This window comes from Protopterus annectens, chromosome 5.part1, assembly GCF_019279795.1.
Source record: "Protopterus annectens isolate FY-2018-M chromosome 5.part1, PAN1.0, whole genome shotgun sequence".
Taxonomy (NCBI): domain Eukaryota; kingdom Metazoa; phylum Chordata; order Ceratodontiformes; family Protopteridae; genus Protopterus; species Protopterus annectens.
Genome location: NC_056736.1, coordinates 723865916 through 723882020, shown reverse-complemented (window position 1 = coordinate 723882020; position 16105 = coordinate 723865916). Strand labels below are relative to the sequence as shown.

At 42.8% G+C, this 16105-nt stretch overlaps 1 protein-coding gene across 2 annotated transcripts in view; it reads left to right on the top strand.

Annotated features, from left to right (window-relative positions):
• PAK1 (p21 (RAC1) activated kinase 1) overlaps positions 1-16105 on the top strand; it is a 1330007-nt gene that overhangs the window by 338431 nt on the left and 975471 nt on the right. The window lies entirely within an intron of this gene.

Sequence of the window (16105 nt, the reverse complement as noted above, 5' to 3'; positions counted from 1 at the left end):
CAGTGTTGGTAAGTAAATGACCTATATAACGTAACTTCTGGTAGTCTGAATTTGCACTTTAGAGGGTTGAGCTTTAAGTTCACTTCATGTGCTCTGTCTAGAACTCCAAAGTTTTCTGTCATGCAGTGCTTCACCATTGCCTCCAACCAGTAAATTATCTACTATTATGGCACAAGAATAACCTGAAAAAATTTGCTCCATTGCACGCTGGAAGACTTCACTTGCAGAATGTATTCCAAATGGCATCCTCAGGAATCTATATCTGCCAAACGGGGTACCAAAAGTGGTTAGCAATGAGGACTTGGAATCGAGCATCACTTGCCAAAATGAACTTTTTGCATCCAAGACAGAAAAAACAGTGGCATTCGATATTAGGGCTACGACCTCTTCAGCTGTACGCATTGGATGATGTGGTCTCTCTAATCATCATCATCTTCTTTTGGCTGTTCCCGTTAGGGGTCGCCACAGCGGATCATCTGTTTCCATTTCTTTCTGTCCTCTGCATCATGCTCTTTCACACCAACTGCCTGCATGTCCTCTCTCAACACATCCATAAACCTCATCTTAGGCCTTCCTCTTTTCCTCTTACCTGGCAGCTCCATCCTTAGTATCCTTTTCCCAATATACCCAGCATCCCTCCTCAGCACATGTCCAAACCAACGCAATCTTGCCTCTCTTGCTTTGTCTCCAAACTGTCCAACCTGAGCTGACCTTCTAATATACTGATTCCTAATCCTGTCCATCCTAGTCACACCCAGTGCAAATCTTAACATCTTTAACTCTGCCACATCCAGCTCTGATTCCTGCCTTTTCGACAATGCTACCATCTCCAACCCATATAACATAGCTGGTCCCACTACCCTCTTGTAGACCTTCCCTTTCACTCTTATTGGTACCAGTCTGTCACAAATCACTCCTGACACTCTTCTCCACCCATTCCACCCTGCCTGTACTCTCTTCTTCACCTCTCTTCCACACTCACCATTACTCTGAACTGTTAATCCCAAGTACTTAAACTCATCCACCTTTACCAACTCTACTCCCTGCATCCTCACCATTCCTCTACCCTCCCTCTCATTTACACACACATATTCTGGTTTAGCCCTGCTGACCTTCATTCCTCTCCTCTCTAAAGCATATCTCCACCTCTCCAGGGTCTCCTCAACCTGGTCCCTACTCTCACTACATATCACAATGTCATCTGCAAACATCATAGTCCACGGGGCCTCCTGTCTAATCTCATCTGTCAATCTGTTCATCACCACTGCAAATAAGAAAGGGCTCAGAGCTGATCCTTGATGTAAACCCACCTCCACCTTAAACATATCTGTCACTCCCACCGCAGTCCTCACCAATGTCACACTACTCTCTAATACTTTGTTCAAATCTCTTGGGTCAATACATTTTCTGATTTCTTCTGAGCCTTTTTTGTCTGCTGCTACCAAGGGCCACATCCATTCGGTTGGTTCTGTAACTGGACAGATTACACCTAGCTGCACCATTTTATCCAACTGAGCTTTGACTGTATCCTGCATAGCTATTGGAACTTTTCTTGCTGGTATGACTACTGGACTGAACTCTGGGTCTAACTTCATAGAGTACACAGCTGGAAGTTTGCCCAACTTCTCATTGAAAACATCAGCATACTCTGATAAAATGGCTTCAGAAAAATTGGCACTAGGCTATGAGCTTATATGATGAACTTCTTTGGCAAAAGAAAGATTCATTCTCAAACTGTCTAAGACACAATAATGACTGGACAGGTCTTTGAACTACATAGAATAACAAGCTGTAACAGTTCTTAGCCAAATAACATGAAAGTACTACTGAGCCTTTGATTTGAATTTCTTCAACTCTATAGGCAACAGGTTCGCAATACTAACTTTCTGAGTTCATAGGTAGGTACTAGGCTATTAGCTGTAGGGCCTATATAAGCCTAGCCAAAAAGGTACCCTGGCTTTCACCACCCAAGAAAATAATTTTCCTGTGCCCTTGTCGAGCAGAGCCACAGAAGTGATCCCTGGGGTGAATTTCCTATTTCCCATCCAATCATCAAGATTCTTCTTGAGTGCTAATGAGGAGCACTGTGTGACATCGGTAGTCTGTTCCAGAGTAAGGGGAAGTCTCTGGGACAGGAATCTATCCCTCCAGCATGTTCCGTTTATTGTGGTGACAAGGTTTAGGTCCCTAGAGCGTGTAGCTCGGAGGGACTGGGATTTCTTTAAGTGGAGCATGTCCAACAGCTCTGGGTTTGATGTAGCTTTGTATGTTAGGCAAAGATCACCTCTGAGTAGGCGATATGCAACGAGGCCAGTAATCCTCTTTGTGAGGTATTTCTGTGGCCTTTCCAATTGTTGATGTCTTGTGAGGTACATACCAAAAGGGGCGTTGTACTCTGTAATGGGTGTAATCAGTGATGAGTAGTGGGAAACAATGACCTTTCTTTTTCTGGATGAGAAACCTTTTGTGATGAGGTGAGCCACGTATAAGGATTTCCTGACCACTGTGACTATGTGATTATCAAAGGAAAGACTACTGTCCACCTGTGTCCCAAGGTCTCTTATCACACTTTCGGCATTAAGTAGACTACCATTTATGTGGTAGTTCATGGGTACAGAGTTTTTACCAAAGGGGATGACAGTACACTTTTTGTCATTGAGCTTGAGGCCATGGCTTTGACACCAGGCATCTGTCTCAGTGAGGCCCTTTTGTAGTATGTCCACATCTTTAGGAGTTTCAATTATGGCTCCTAGTTTGCAGTCATCTGCTAACTTTGTTACCCAAAGACCTTCTGTGTTAGCTTGTACTTCAGAGTAGTAGATACCAAACAGGAGAGGACCCAGGACTGAACCCTGTGGTACTCCACTTGTCACTGGTCTGACGTCGGATTTGGAGTCTGCTACTTTCACAGTGTGGGTTCTGTCCATGAGCCAGTTGGCAACCCATCTTGTGACATAGGTATTTATTCCTAATTTAATGAGCTTATCTATAATTCCAGAGTGGGGAATGGTGTTGATAGCCTTGACGAGATCTAGATAAGCTGTGTGAACCCCCTTACCCTCATCTATGGCTTTGGTGACTGCTTCAAAGTCCATCAGGTTTAGGAGACATGATCTGCCTTTTACAAACCCGAACTGGGTAGGGTCCAGAGTTTGGAGATTACCAATGTCTTTGAGTTCCATGATGATATGTTCCATGGCCTTGCAGACCAGGCTTGTCAGGCTAATGGGGCGGTAGTTCCTGGGGTCCGTCGTTGCTCCCCCTTTGTGGAGTGGGATAACCAGTTGCGGTGCACCATTCAGTGGGCACAAAGCCTGAGGTGAGGCTATGATTGAACATGGTACTTGGGTAGGGTGCCAGTTGTTCATTAGTTCTCACCTAAGCAAATGTGGCTGCTGATATAACATTACACTTTGAAACCAGTGTCTACTTAGAGCTTGGTGGATTTACCATTTATCTGGACAGTACAAACCACTTCGTTCTTTGCCAGTAAATTAATTGCGTTGACACTTTCACCAATTAGTGATGCACCGTCTACATAGAAAGTAGACTGCTGCAATTCCACTTGATCAGTCTGTTTTTTTGAGTGACCTCTCTGTAATTGTGTGAGGCTTACTTGATTTGCAAAACTTTTGAAAAGTGTTCAATATTTTACACTTGTGGCATTGCTGAGCAAATGCTAAACATTTCTCACTTTTAGACTCATGATTTGCACCACAGTTGCAACAGTTAATAATAAAGCTAGGTTTGAGTTTTGCTAACTTATGCTTGTACTGCACTGAGCATGTTCCTTTCTTACAACTTTCTGGAAAACTACGTGGTTTCCCTGGTGAACCAGCAGAGGCTGTGTGGCTGCCATGTGCTTAGGCCTGCTTCTGTTTGCTATGTGTTACATGCTGTCTACATTTGTTCTGGAGCCTGCTGAAGTCATGCTCTTGTCACTTGCAAGCATATTTGTGTGTCTTTCTGTAACTTCATGAATATGAAAATCTCAATGGCTTTACTCAACATTAAATCACTGTCATGAAGCAAAATCTTTCTCACAGCAGCACTGTTAATACCACACACAAGCCTGTCCTTTATCAGCTCATCTTTTAAGATGTCAAACTGACACGTTTTAGCCTTGTTTCTCAGATCATTAACATAAGCTGCAAAAGTCTCCCCTAGTTTCTGATCTCTTATGTAAAACAAATGCCTCTCTAACATAATATTTATCTGGGGGGTTGCACATTTCCCTGAATTTGTGCTTCAAACACTCTTCCCTTGATTCAGCCTGTACAACAAAATGACTATTTTCACCTTCTATCTCATACACTGCTGGTGCATACAGAAATAAACACGCACTTTAAATGGCCTCTGGCCCAACTAGGTTTAGCAAAATAAATGCCCTGGTGTGTGCATCTTTGTCAGAATAAGCTGCTTGTATAAAAATATCATACTCTTGCTCAAATATTCTACAATTCTCTGCAATATTCTAATCAAATACAAGTGGTGAAGGCTTTCGAAATCAGTCTGCGATATTAACATATACCAGTGAAGTGAAATAAAACAGGATGAGTAGTAACCACCAAGCCAAACTTCGCAAAAGGATGGAAGGATAAAAATAATCCAAATCCAGCAGTCCAAACACATTTTTATTGAGCGCTTTCGTCTCGGTGATAGAGACTTCATCAGAATATGATTTACGTATTTTTTGCTGTTTTTTACCAAAAATACCTTCTCTTGCTTACTTTAAACAAGCTTAAACTGTTTTTTTAGCTGTTTGTTGCATTATATATTATCTGCACTTAAAGTTACATTTGGTCTAAAATTGGTCGAAAGTTTGTTTGTTTGTTAAATTTAACTGTTGAGGCTGCCCACTAAAGTGTGCTAGCCTGTGTAACTGATTTATTACTGTTTACTGCATTTCTGTGTGCTTTCTATCTCAAAAACAAAAAAAAAATCCTTGTTTTCCAGCCTCTCCTCGACTAGTAGACCAGTATACAGACTTTGCTGTATTCTGGGCTGTGGTGTAGTTCCTGTGTTGTCCATTGCCTTACTTGGATAGAAGGAAGTTTCTTTGCTCACCAGTGGGAGTGGGGAGCCTTGAGCAGCCTATCTGTCCCTGAAGGAGTGACCTCAGCACAAGAGCTTGTAGTAATTGGTTGATGTTCTTCGTGTTTCACTGTTGCAGTCATAATTGTAGGGTGCTCCTGCCAGAGGTTCACTCCTCACTTCAAATTAATGGAGCATTTCTAACTTTATGGGTATTTGAGCTGCCTAATGTACCAAGCTTGCAAAGCCTTTTAAGTTTTCTTGCACTCTATAAGCAATCAAACTTGTTGGACTTATTAAAGCTTGTTTTTGTTCTTCCCCGTTGAACTGCCTCTCTTAAAGTCCTATCGAATTATTCTGTTTCTGATTCAGATAAGCTAAAAGTTCAGAACACAACTACCTGTCACCTCTTATCTGTTTCCATAACAGGTTGCTTACCCGAACCGTCTGTTTCGTTTGTCCATTCACTACTACAAAAGCATGTACCCTGGTTTTACGAATTTCAGAGCTTCAATAAAAATGTTGGACCTCAGTCAAAAAGGCTAGTAAGAATCTCAGTCAAAATCGACCAGCTGATTGCCTGCGAGGCAGAAGGGCTTTAGTTCAAAGTTCACTTTTAGTGCCACATCTAACCTCGTTAGATTCCCAAGAAGCTGCCTCACAAACTAAACCATCACCGGACCTTTGGCACTTCATACGTCCCAAACGCTGCCATGCACTTCTGAGGGCTACTGGCCTCCACACTTTTTTCAAGCAATAAGATTAGCTTCTAGGCATAGACAATTTGGTTCCAGTTCTCAGATCCTCCAGCACAGGACAATGTGATGGCTGAAGATTGCTACAATGATAAGGTCACCCTCCACTAAAAACCGAATAGTTTACCATGATTCCTATGCCAGCTTCTGTATGCTTCTTCTTCCCCTCAGGCCCTGGCCTGACGACCTAGAGGAGGTGATGGACCTCTTCTACCACCTCACTAGGATATCATTGGCAAACTTCATGAGATAGGGAACAGTTATCGCTGACACAAGATTAAGCTCCGAAAAGTCTAGAAATCTCTTCTTCATAACAGCATAGCTTACATCAATTCAGGAATGTAATACTCTTTGGGCAAATGAGCCTGATTCCATAACCAACGCTCTCTATCAGTAGATTGAGGGTGCCTGACCTCATTTTTTCAAAGAAAACTTCTGCAGATCCTGAAACTATTCAGCGCTATAAAACCTAAGCTCTACTTTAAAATTCTACTGTCCTCTGAGATTCTTTCTAGACGATGGCAACCAACACTCCTGAACTCATCTGTAGGCTTTAATTTGCCTTTCTGGGTCATCCTAGCATCCTTTTCCTTTAAAGCAACCTCAGCCATCCCAGTCAAAGGATAAGGAACTTGCTTTTGATTGCTACAAAGGTAACTAGCAGACTTAATTGTTTTTATGCTTCGATGCTTACGCCAGGCAATCACGGTACTTATCTGCACATGCCTGTTCCTGCCTTTTCGAGCAATGCTACTGTCTCCAACCCATATAACATAGTTGGTCTCACTACCCTCTTGTAGACCTTCCTTTCACTCTTATTGGTACCCGTCTGTCACAAATCACTCCTGACACTCTTCTCCACCCATTCCACCCTGCCTGTACTCTCTTCTTCACCTCTCTTCCACACTCACCATTACTCTGAACTGTTGATCCCAAGTACTTAAACTCATCCACCTTTACCAACTCTACTCCCTGCATCCTCACCATTCCTCTACCCTCCCTCTCATTTACACACATATATTCTGTTTTAGCCCTGCTGACCTTCATTCCTCTCCTCTCTAAAGCATATCTCCACCTCTCCAGGGTCTCCTCAACCTGGTCCCTACTCTCACTGCATATCACAATGTCATCTGCAAACATCATAGTCCACGGGGCCTCCTGTCTAATCTCATCTGTCAACCTGTCCATCACCACTGCAAATGAGAAGCTCAGAGAAGGGCTCAGAGCTGATCCTTGATGTAAACCCACCTCCACCTTAAACGTATCTGTCACTCCCACCGCAGTCCTCACCAATGTCACACTACTCTCTAATACTTTGTTCAAATCTCTTGGGTCAATACATTTTCTGATTTCTTCTGAGCCTTTTTTGTCTGCTGCTACCAAGGGCCACATCCATTCGGTTGGTTCTGTAACTGGACCGATTACATCTAGCTGCCCCATTTTATCCAACTGAGCTTTGACTTTATCCTGCATAGCTATTGGAACTTTTCTTGCTGGTATGACTACTGGACTGACCTCTGGGTCTAACTTCATAGAGTACACAGCTGGAAGTTTGCCCAACTTCTCATTGAAAACATCAGCATACTCTGATAAAATGGCTTCAGAAAAATTGGCACTAGGCTATGAGCTTATATGATGAACTTCTTTGACAAAAGAAAGATTCATTCTCAAACTGTCTAAGACACAATAATGACTGGACAGGTCTTTGAACTACATAGAATAACAAGATGTAACAGTTCTTAGCCAAATAACATGAAAGTACTACTGAGCCTTTGATTTGAATTTCTTCAACTCTATAGGCAACAGGTTCGCAGTACTAACTTTCTGAGTTCATAGGTAGGTACTAGGCTATTAGCCGTAGGGCCTATATAAGCCTAGCCAAAAAGGTACCCTGGCTTTCACCACCCAAGAAAATAATTTTCCTGTGCCCTTGTCGAGCAGAGCCACAGAAGTGATCCCTGGGGTGAATTTCCTATTTCCCATCCAATCATCAAGATTCTTCTTGAGTGCTAATGAGGAGCACTGTTTGACATCGGTAGTCTGTTCCAGAGTATGGGGAAGTCTCTGGGACAGGAATCTATCCCTCCAGCATGTTCTGTTTATTGTGGTGACAAGGTTTAGGTCCCTAGAGCATGTAGCTAGCTTGGAGGGACTGGGATTTCTTTAAGTGGAGCATGTCCAACAGCTCTGGGTTTGATATAGCTTTGTATGTTAGGCAGAGATCACCTCTGAGTAGGCGATATGCAACGGAGTAAATCTGGAGTTTTTTGAGACCGTCTGTGTAGGGCACCTGTTTGAGGCCAGTAATCCTCTTTATGAGGTATTTCTGTGGCCTTTCCAGTTGTAGAAGTCTTGTGAGGTACATACCAAAAGGGGCGTTGTACTCTATAATGGGTCTAATGAGTGATGAGTAGAGGGAAACAATGACCTTTCTTTTTCTGGATGAGAAACGTTTTGTGATGAGGTGAGCCACATATAAGGATTTCCTGACCACTGTGACAATGTGATTATCAAAGGAAAGACTACTGTCCACCTGTGTCCCAAGGTCTCTTATCACACTTTCGGCATTAAGTAGACTACCATTTATGTGGTAGTTCATGGGTACAGAGTTTTTACCAAAGGGGATGACCGTACACTTTTTGGCATTGAGCTTGAGGCCATGGCTTTGACACCAGGCATCTGTCTCAGTGAGGCCCTTTTGTAGAATGTCCACATCTTTAGGAGTTTCAATTATGGCTCCTAGTTTGCAGTCATCTGCTAACTTTGTTAGCCAAAGACCTTCAGTGTTAGCTTGTACTTCGGAGAAGTAGATACCAAACAGGAGAGGACCCAGGACTGAACCTTGTGGTACTCCACTTGTCACTGGTCTGACGTCAGATTTGGAGTCTGCTACTTTCACAGTGTGGGTTCTGTCCATGAGCCAGTTGGCAACCCATCTTTTGACAGAAATTTATACTTAATTTAGAGAGCTTATCTATAATTCCAGAGTGGGGGATGGTGTTGAAAGCCTTGAAGATCTAGATAAGCTGTGTGAACCCCCTTACCCTCATCTATGGCTTTGGTGACTGCTTCAAAGTCCATCAGGTTTAGGAGACATGATCTGCCTTTTACAAACCCAAACTGGGTAGGGATCAGAGTTTGGAGATTATCAATGTCTTTGAGTTCCATGATATGTTCCATGGCCTTGCAGACCAGGCTCGTCAGGCTAATGGGGCGGTAGTTCCTGGGGTCCGTCGTTGCTCCCCCTTTGTGGAGTGGGATAACCAGTTGCGGTGCACCATTCAGTGGGCACAAAGCCTGAGGTGAGGCTATGATTGAACATGGTATTTTTGTAGGGTGCCAGTTGTTCATTAGTTCTCACCTAAGCAAATGTGTCTGCTGATATAACATTACACTTTGAAACCAGTGTCTACTTAGAGCTTGGTGGATTTACCATTTATCTGGACAGTACAAAACACTTCGATCTTTGCCAGTAAATTAATTGCGTTGACACTTTCACCAATTAGTGATGCACCATCTACATAGAAAGTAGACTGCTGCAATTCCATTTGATCAGTCTGTTTTTTTGTGACCCCTCTGTAATTGTGAGAGGCTTACTTGATTTGCAAAACTTTTGAAAAGTGTTCAATATTTTACACTTGTGGCATTGCTGACCAAATACTAAACATTTCTCACTTTTAGACTCATGATTTGTACCACAGTTGCAACAGTTAATAATAAAGCTAGGTTTGAGTTTTGCTAACTTATGCTTGTACTACACTGAGCATGTTCCTTTCTTACAACTTTCTGGAAAACTACGTGATTTCCCTGGTGAACCAGCAGAGGCTGTGTGGCTGCCATCTGCTTAGGCCTGCTTCTGTTTGCTATGTGTTACATGCTGTCTACATTTTGTTCTATAGCCTGCTGAAGTCATGCTCTTGTCACTTGCAAGCATATTTGTGTGTCTTTCTGTAACTTCATGAATTTGAAAAACTCATTGGCTTTACTCAACATTAAATCACTGTCATGAAGCAAAATCTTTCTCACAGCAGCACTGTTAATACCACACACAAGCCTGTCCTTTATCAGCTCATCTTTTAAGATGTCAAACTGACGCATTTTATCCTTGTTTCTCAGATCATTAACATAAGCTGAAAAAGTCTCCCCTAGTTTCTGATCTCTTATGTAAAACAAATGCCTCTCTAACATAATATTTATCTGGGGGGTTGCACATTTCCCTGAATTTGTGCTTCAAACACTCAAGTCTTCCCTTGATTCAGCCTGTACAACAAAATGACTATTTTCACCTTCTATCTCGTATACTGCTGGTGCATACAGAAATAAACACGCACATCAAATGGCCTCTGGCCCAACTAGGTTTAGCAAAATAAATGCCCTGGTGTGTGCAGCTTTGTCAGAATAAGCTGCTTGTATAAAAATATCATACTCTTGCTCAAATATTCTACAATTCTCTGCAATATTCTAATCAAATACAAGTGGTGAAGGCTTTCGAAATCCGTCTGCGATATTAACATATACCAGTGAAGTGAAATAAAACAGGATGAGTAGTAACCACCAAGCCAAAATTCGCAAAAGGATGGAAGGATAAAAATAATCCAAATCCAGCAGTCCAAACACATTTTTATTGAGCGCTTTCGTCTTTGTGATAGAGACTTCATCAGAATATGATTTAAGTATTTTTTGCTGTTTTTTTACCTAAGATACATTCTCTTGCTTACTTTAAACAAGCTTAAACTGTTTTTTTAGCTGTTTGTTGCATTATATATTATCTGCACTTAAAGTTACATTTGGTCGAAAATTGGTTGAAAGTTTGTTTGTTAAATTTAACTGTTGAGGCTGCCCACTAAAGTGTGCTAGCCTGTGTAACTGATTTATTACTGTTTACTGCATTTCCGTGTGCTTTCTATCTCAAAAACAAAAAACAATCCTTGTTTTCCCGCCTCTCCTCGACTAGTTTAGACCAGTATACAGGCTCTGCTGTATTCTGGGCTGTGGTGTAGTTCCTGTGTTGTGCATTGCCTCACTTGGATAGAAGGAAGTTTCTTTGCTCACCAGTGGGAGTGGGGAGCCTTGAGCAGCCTATCTGTCCCTGAAGGAGTGACCTCAGCACAAGAGCTTATAGTAATTGGCTGTTTTGGACCATTTCTAGCTCTTTTGATGTTCCCTGTTTAAAATCCACCTCTGAGCGTTTTTTTCTGGCTATACTACTCAAACAGCTCCTCGTGGTCCTGCAGAGTGGTCCTAGCAGCAGAGAACTGAGAAAAGCGACTGCTTTCCTGATTTAAGTATTTTTTTGCTGTTTTTTACCTAAAATACCTTCACTTGCTTACTTTAAACAAGCTTAAACTGTTTTTTTAGCTGTTTGTTGCATTATATATTATCTGCACTTAGTTACATTTGGTCGAAAATTGGTCGAAAGTTTGTTTGTTTGTTAAATTTAACTGTTGAGGCTGCCCACTAAAGTGTGCTATCCTGTGTAACTGATTTATTGCTGTTTACTGCATTTCTGTGTGCTTTCTATCTCAAAAACAAAAAAAACTCCTTGTTTTCCTGCCTCTCCTCGACTAGTTTAGACCAGTATACAGGCTTTGCTGTATTCTGGGCTGTGGTGTAGTTCCTGTGTTGTCCATTACCTTACTTGGATAGAAGGAAGTTTCTTTGCTCACCAGTGGGAGTGGGGAGCCTTGAGCAGCCTATCTGTCCCTGAAGGTGTGACCTCAGCACAAGAGCTTGTAGTAATTGTTTTTTTGGACCATTTCTTGCTCTTTTTAAAGTTCCCTGTTTAAAATCCGCATCTGCGTTGCTTTGCGCGATTGTGCGCGCAGCGCCGGTTAAACAAGGTTAAACTTTTTCTGGCTCCGCCAAGTCTGCTCTTCAAATTTTCCCTTAAGAAAGCTCTACTCTTATAATAATCAGTCTACTCGCTTTATTATAAGCACTTGTTCTCAAAACCTGTCTTCTAAGTAAGCACTATCAAACTAAAGAAAGCACTACATCCACCTACCACCCCTGTGAGTACCCACTTCCCTTAAAGGCACAGCACTCCCTTATAATATTCTAGCATGTCGAGTGATAGATTACTAGCATCCTCTCCGGTTCAGCTGGTTAATCTGGGAATCTTGAGACAATGCTACAATTGTCTCATGTACACAGACAACCCTCTCCTCCTCCCAACAAACACAAATACATGTGAGAGATGCAACTATATAGCCAAACTGGAGGCTGAACTCTCAACTCAGGACTGCCAAGACCAGACAGGAGGAGAAGGTAACCACACACACAGCGAACCCAGTCCCACATAGACCTATCACAACTGCAAACCAAACACATCATAACACAAAGACCTACTCGGAGGCTCTAAAATAAAATTACCAAAACAACAGAGGCTCCCAAAGCAGACACCCAAAAATCCACCACCTCAAAACACAACACATGCAACACATACTTCAATAAGTCAGTGTCAAACAATCACAGCCCTTAAGACCAAACACTATGCCTGATACACTAGTAATAGGTGACTCTATAGTCAGACACACTGACGTTCCGCTTACCAGGCTGAACAAGGAGAGGGTAACGGTGAGCTGCCTATCGGGAGCTAGGATCCGCCACATAACACACACACTCAGGTCACTCCAAAGCAAGTACAAATATGACTCAGTCATTGCCCATGCCGGCATGAATGACCTGAGACGTACCTCCCTGGACTACATGAAAGAGACATAGAGGAGCTCTCTGATTATGTAGCCCAGGCTGGTATGGCCCTGACCCCGAGCAGCATCTTGCTCTCACCAAGAATGATGCCACAATACAAAGACAAGATGATCAGCTTTAATAATTGGCTCAATTACTGGTGTCATTCTAGGGGGGATCCAATGTCTGTCTGCTTGGGATGACATGCTGGAAAGCCACGCTGCTTCGCAAGGGACGGCTTGCATCTGTCACGACTGGGCTTCCGGATATTGGCTAAGGCTCTTGCCACCCCCATAGTGCCTTTTTTAGGCAAGGCTCAAAAGACAAACCCACCTCCTTAGAAAACAAAAATGGAAAAAAATTAAGGGTAATGCTGCTCAACACCAGAAGTCTAAATCTCAAGGTGCAGGCTCTCAAAGCACTCCTCAGTATGGAGAACATCTATGTCTGTGCAGTCACTGAAACCTGGTTCAAGGCTCCTGAGAGCACCCCAGCACTACCAGGCTATACCTCGTATCATGCTTTTCGGCCCCAAAACTTGGGCCAAACCAAAATGGGAGGGGAAGTGTCCATATTCATCAAGGACACCCACACCTCCAGGTTAGTGGCAACACATGAAGCATCAGAGACCATCCAGGTGCAACTAACCGTAGGCAAAACTGCTGTACAACTGGTAGCATGTTACAGACCACCCTCCCAATCTCAGGAACCCCATTTAGCCTTCCTGAAGACGTTGGAGGATATGAATGTCTCACCAAACACCATCATATTGGGAGACTTCAACTACCCTAACATAGACTGGGTGTATTATTCTAGCCCTAACACCCTAGCCGAATGGTTCCTGGAATTCATAAATTCAAATGCAATGGAACAGCTAGTCACCTCTTCCACAAGGGGAGATAATATACTAGACCTGATCATCACAAACATGGGGACAAAGTGCTCACTAGTGAGATCTGACCACAAACTAATCACCCTGGATATACATATCCCACCTCCACCCCCAACACAAAAGACTGCAGTGAAAAACTTCTCAAAAGCCGACTTTACACTTCTTAAGACTGAGATGGTATCCTTTAAGCCCACTGGGCCAGTGGAAACCACATCCCACAATGCTGAATCCTTCACAAATGCTTTCTACGGACATCTCCGAGAATGCATTGGTCATGCAATCCCAAATAAAACCAAGACCCTCTCCACCAAGGGCAGGCATCCTGTCTGGTGGACCCCAGCCATAAGCAAGTTGTATAACAAAAGAAGGAAGCTACTGCACGTCAGAGCAAAATCCCATAAAGAGAAGGCATCTCTGATCAGCACTAGTAGAAAGCTACGTTTTCTCATAAAAACATCCAAGGCCAACTTTGAGAGAAAAATCGCTATGGACACTAAAGATAACCACAAAGCCTTCTTCTGCTATGTTAGAAACCTGGGCGGAAACCCTCAGATATGCTCAGTTAGTCCACAATGACAAAAAATACACTGAACCCACAGATATTGCCAACATTCTGGCAGACAGGCTCAGTGCAAATTTCTCCCCTCCCTCACCCCCAAAAGAGGAAATACTTATTCCAGCTGAATGTAACCTCCCTGTCATCTCAGATGTCCCGGTGAGAACCGCCCTCAGCAAAGCTAAAAATACAGAATCAATGGGACCTGACGGTATCCCGGGTTGCGTGCTACGTGAACTCCAAGAGGAGCTAAACCCGCACATAAAAATGCTATTTAACATTGGCCTTTACTACAGGATATGTACCTGAACACTGGCGTACAGCAACAGCGGTCCCACTTCACAAAGGAGGCACCTCTACAGACCCTGGTAACTACCGCCCCATAAGCTTAATCAGCCTGGTCTGCAAAGCTATGGAAAGAATCATTATGGAACTCATAAACAGAGACATTGGGGACCTACAGACACTTGATCCCACCCAGTTCGGCTTTGTAAAGGGCAGATCCTGCCTTTTGAACCTGGTTGACTTTTTCAAAACCGTCACTAGAGCCATTGACGAGGGCAAAGCAGTCCATACAGCCTACCTGGACTTGGCTAAAGCTTTCGACACAATACCCTACTCAGGCATCATAGATAAGCTCAACAGCTTAAATGTAAATCCATATGTCACAAGATGGGTTGCAAACTGGCTAAAGGATACAACCCATAAAGTCAAAATCGCTGGAGCCATGTCAGACTCAAAGCCAGTCACAGCTGGTGTCCCACAGGGCTCTGTCCTGGGACCCCTCTTGTTCGGCATTTATTTCTCATATGTGAAAGCAAACATGGGAGGGTTGTGGCTGACAAAGTTTGCAGATGACTGCAAACTAGGCGCCATAATCGATACACCAGCTGACACATACATCCTACAGAAAGGCCTCACTGAAACGGACAACTGGTGCCGGAGTCATGGCCTTAAACTAAATGCCAAAAAATGTATAGTCATCCCCTTTGGGAAAAACAAAGTACCCACAAATTATCACATAGACAGTAACCCACTGAGTGCAGAAAAAGTAATCAGAGACCTGGGGACCCAAGTCGATAGTGACCTCTCATTTGACACCCACATTGCCAAAATGGTTAGAAAGACTTTCTACCTTGCCCACCTTATCATGAAGGGATTCACATCCAGATCAAAGGAGGTCATTGTACCCCTGTACTCCTCCCTTATCAGGCCCATGATTGAATACAATGCCCCATTTGGTATGTACCTCACCCGGCACTTGCAACAGCTGGAGAGACCCCAAAAGTACCTCACCAAGAGGATCAAAGGTCTCCAACATTTGTCATATGCTGCCAGACTAAAGAAACTCCAGCTCTAATTCAGTAGCATACCGCCTACTCAGAGGTGATCTGTGCCTGACGTACAAGGCCATGTCCAATCAGGAATTGATGGACATGCTCCACCTCAAAAAATCCAAATCCATCAGAACCACGAGAGCTAAAGATTTAAACCTCAGCACAAATATGAATAGGACATGCTGGAGGGACAGATTCATAACTCAGAGGCTTCCCATACTCTGGAACAGAATCCCAGTTCATGTTAGGCAGAGCCCCTCACTGACTCTCTTCAAGAGAAATCTTGACGAGTGGCTGGGAGATCGTAGGTTTACCCCGGGGGTCATCTCTGTGTCACTACTAGACAGAGGCACAGTAAACTAATTCTATTATGTAAGGGGGTCTTCACTGTGTCACTACTAGACAGAAGCACAGTATTCTAAATCTATTCTGTACACTTTTGTACCATTACATGGGGTGGTGAAACCACATCACTATGGCTAGGCTTATAAATGCCCCAGGGCAGATAGCCTAGTACTAAACTATGAAACTATGAAATAACACACCAAAAATCTCTTGCTTAAATATGCAACCAAATTATTCACTTAATTAAATAATCAGAGAATTCTTAAAAAAACAGTCACTTTATGTACAAATTCATCTAGTTAGTGCCTTCACTTTTAAAAATGGTGCTAATGACAAAGTTTCATTTAGACCAGGAACTTGAAAAGAATTAAGCAAAAATTGCCATTTTAATTCGCACAATTCAATGAATAAAATGGGTAAATATTTGAAGTACTTGTTTGAACATAATAGTATATTTCCTAACCCATTTGAAAAAGGAACCACAAAATGTGGATGT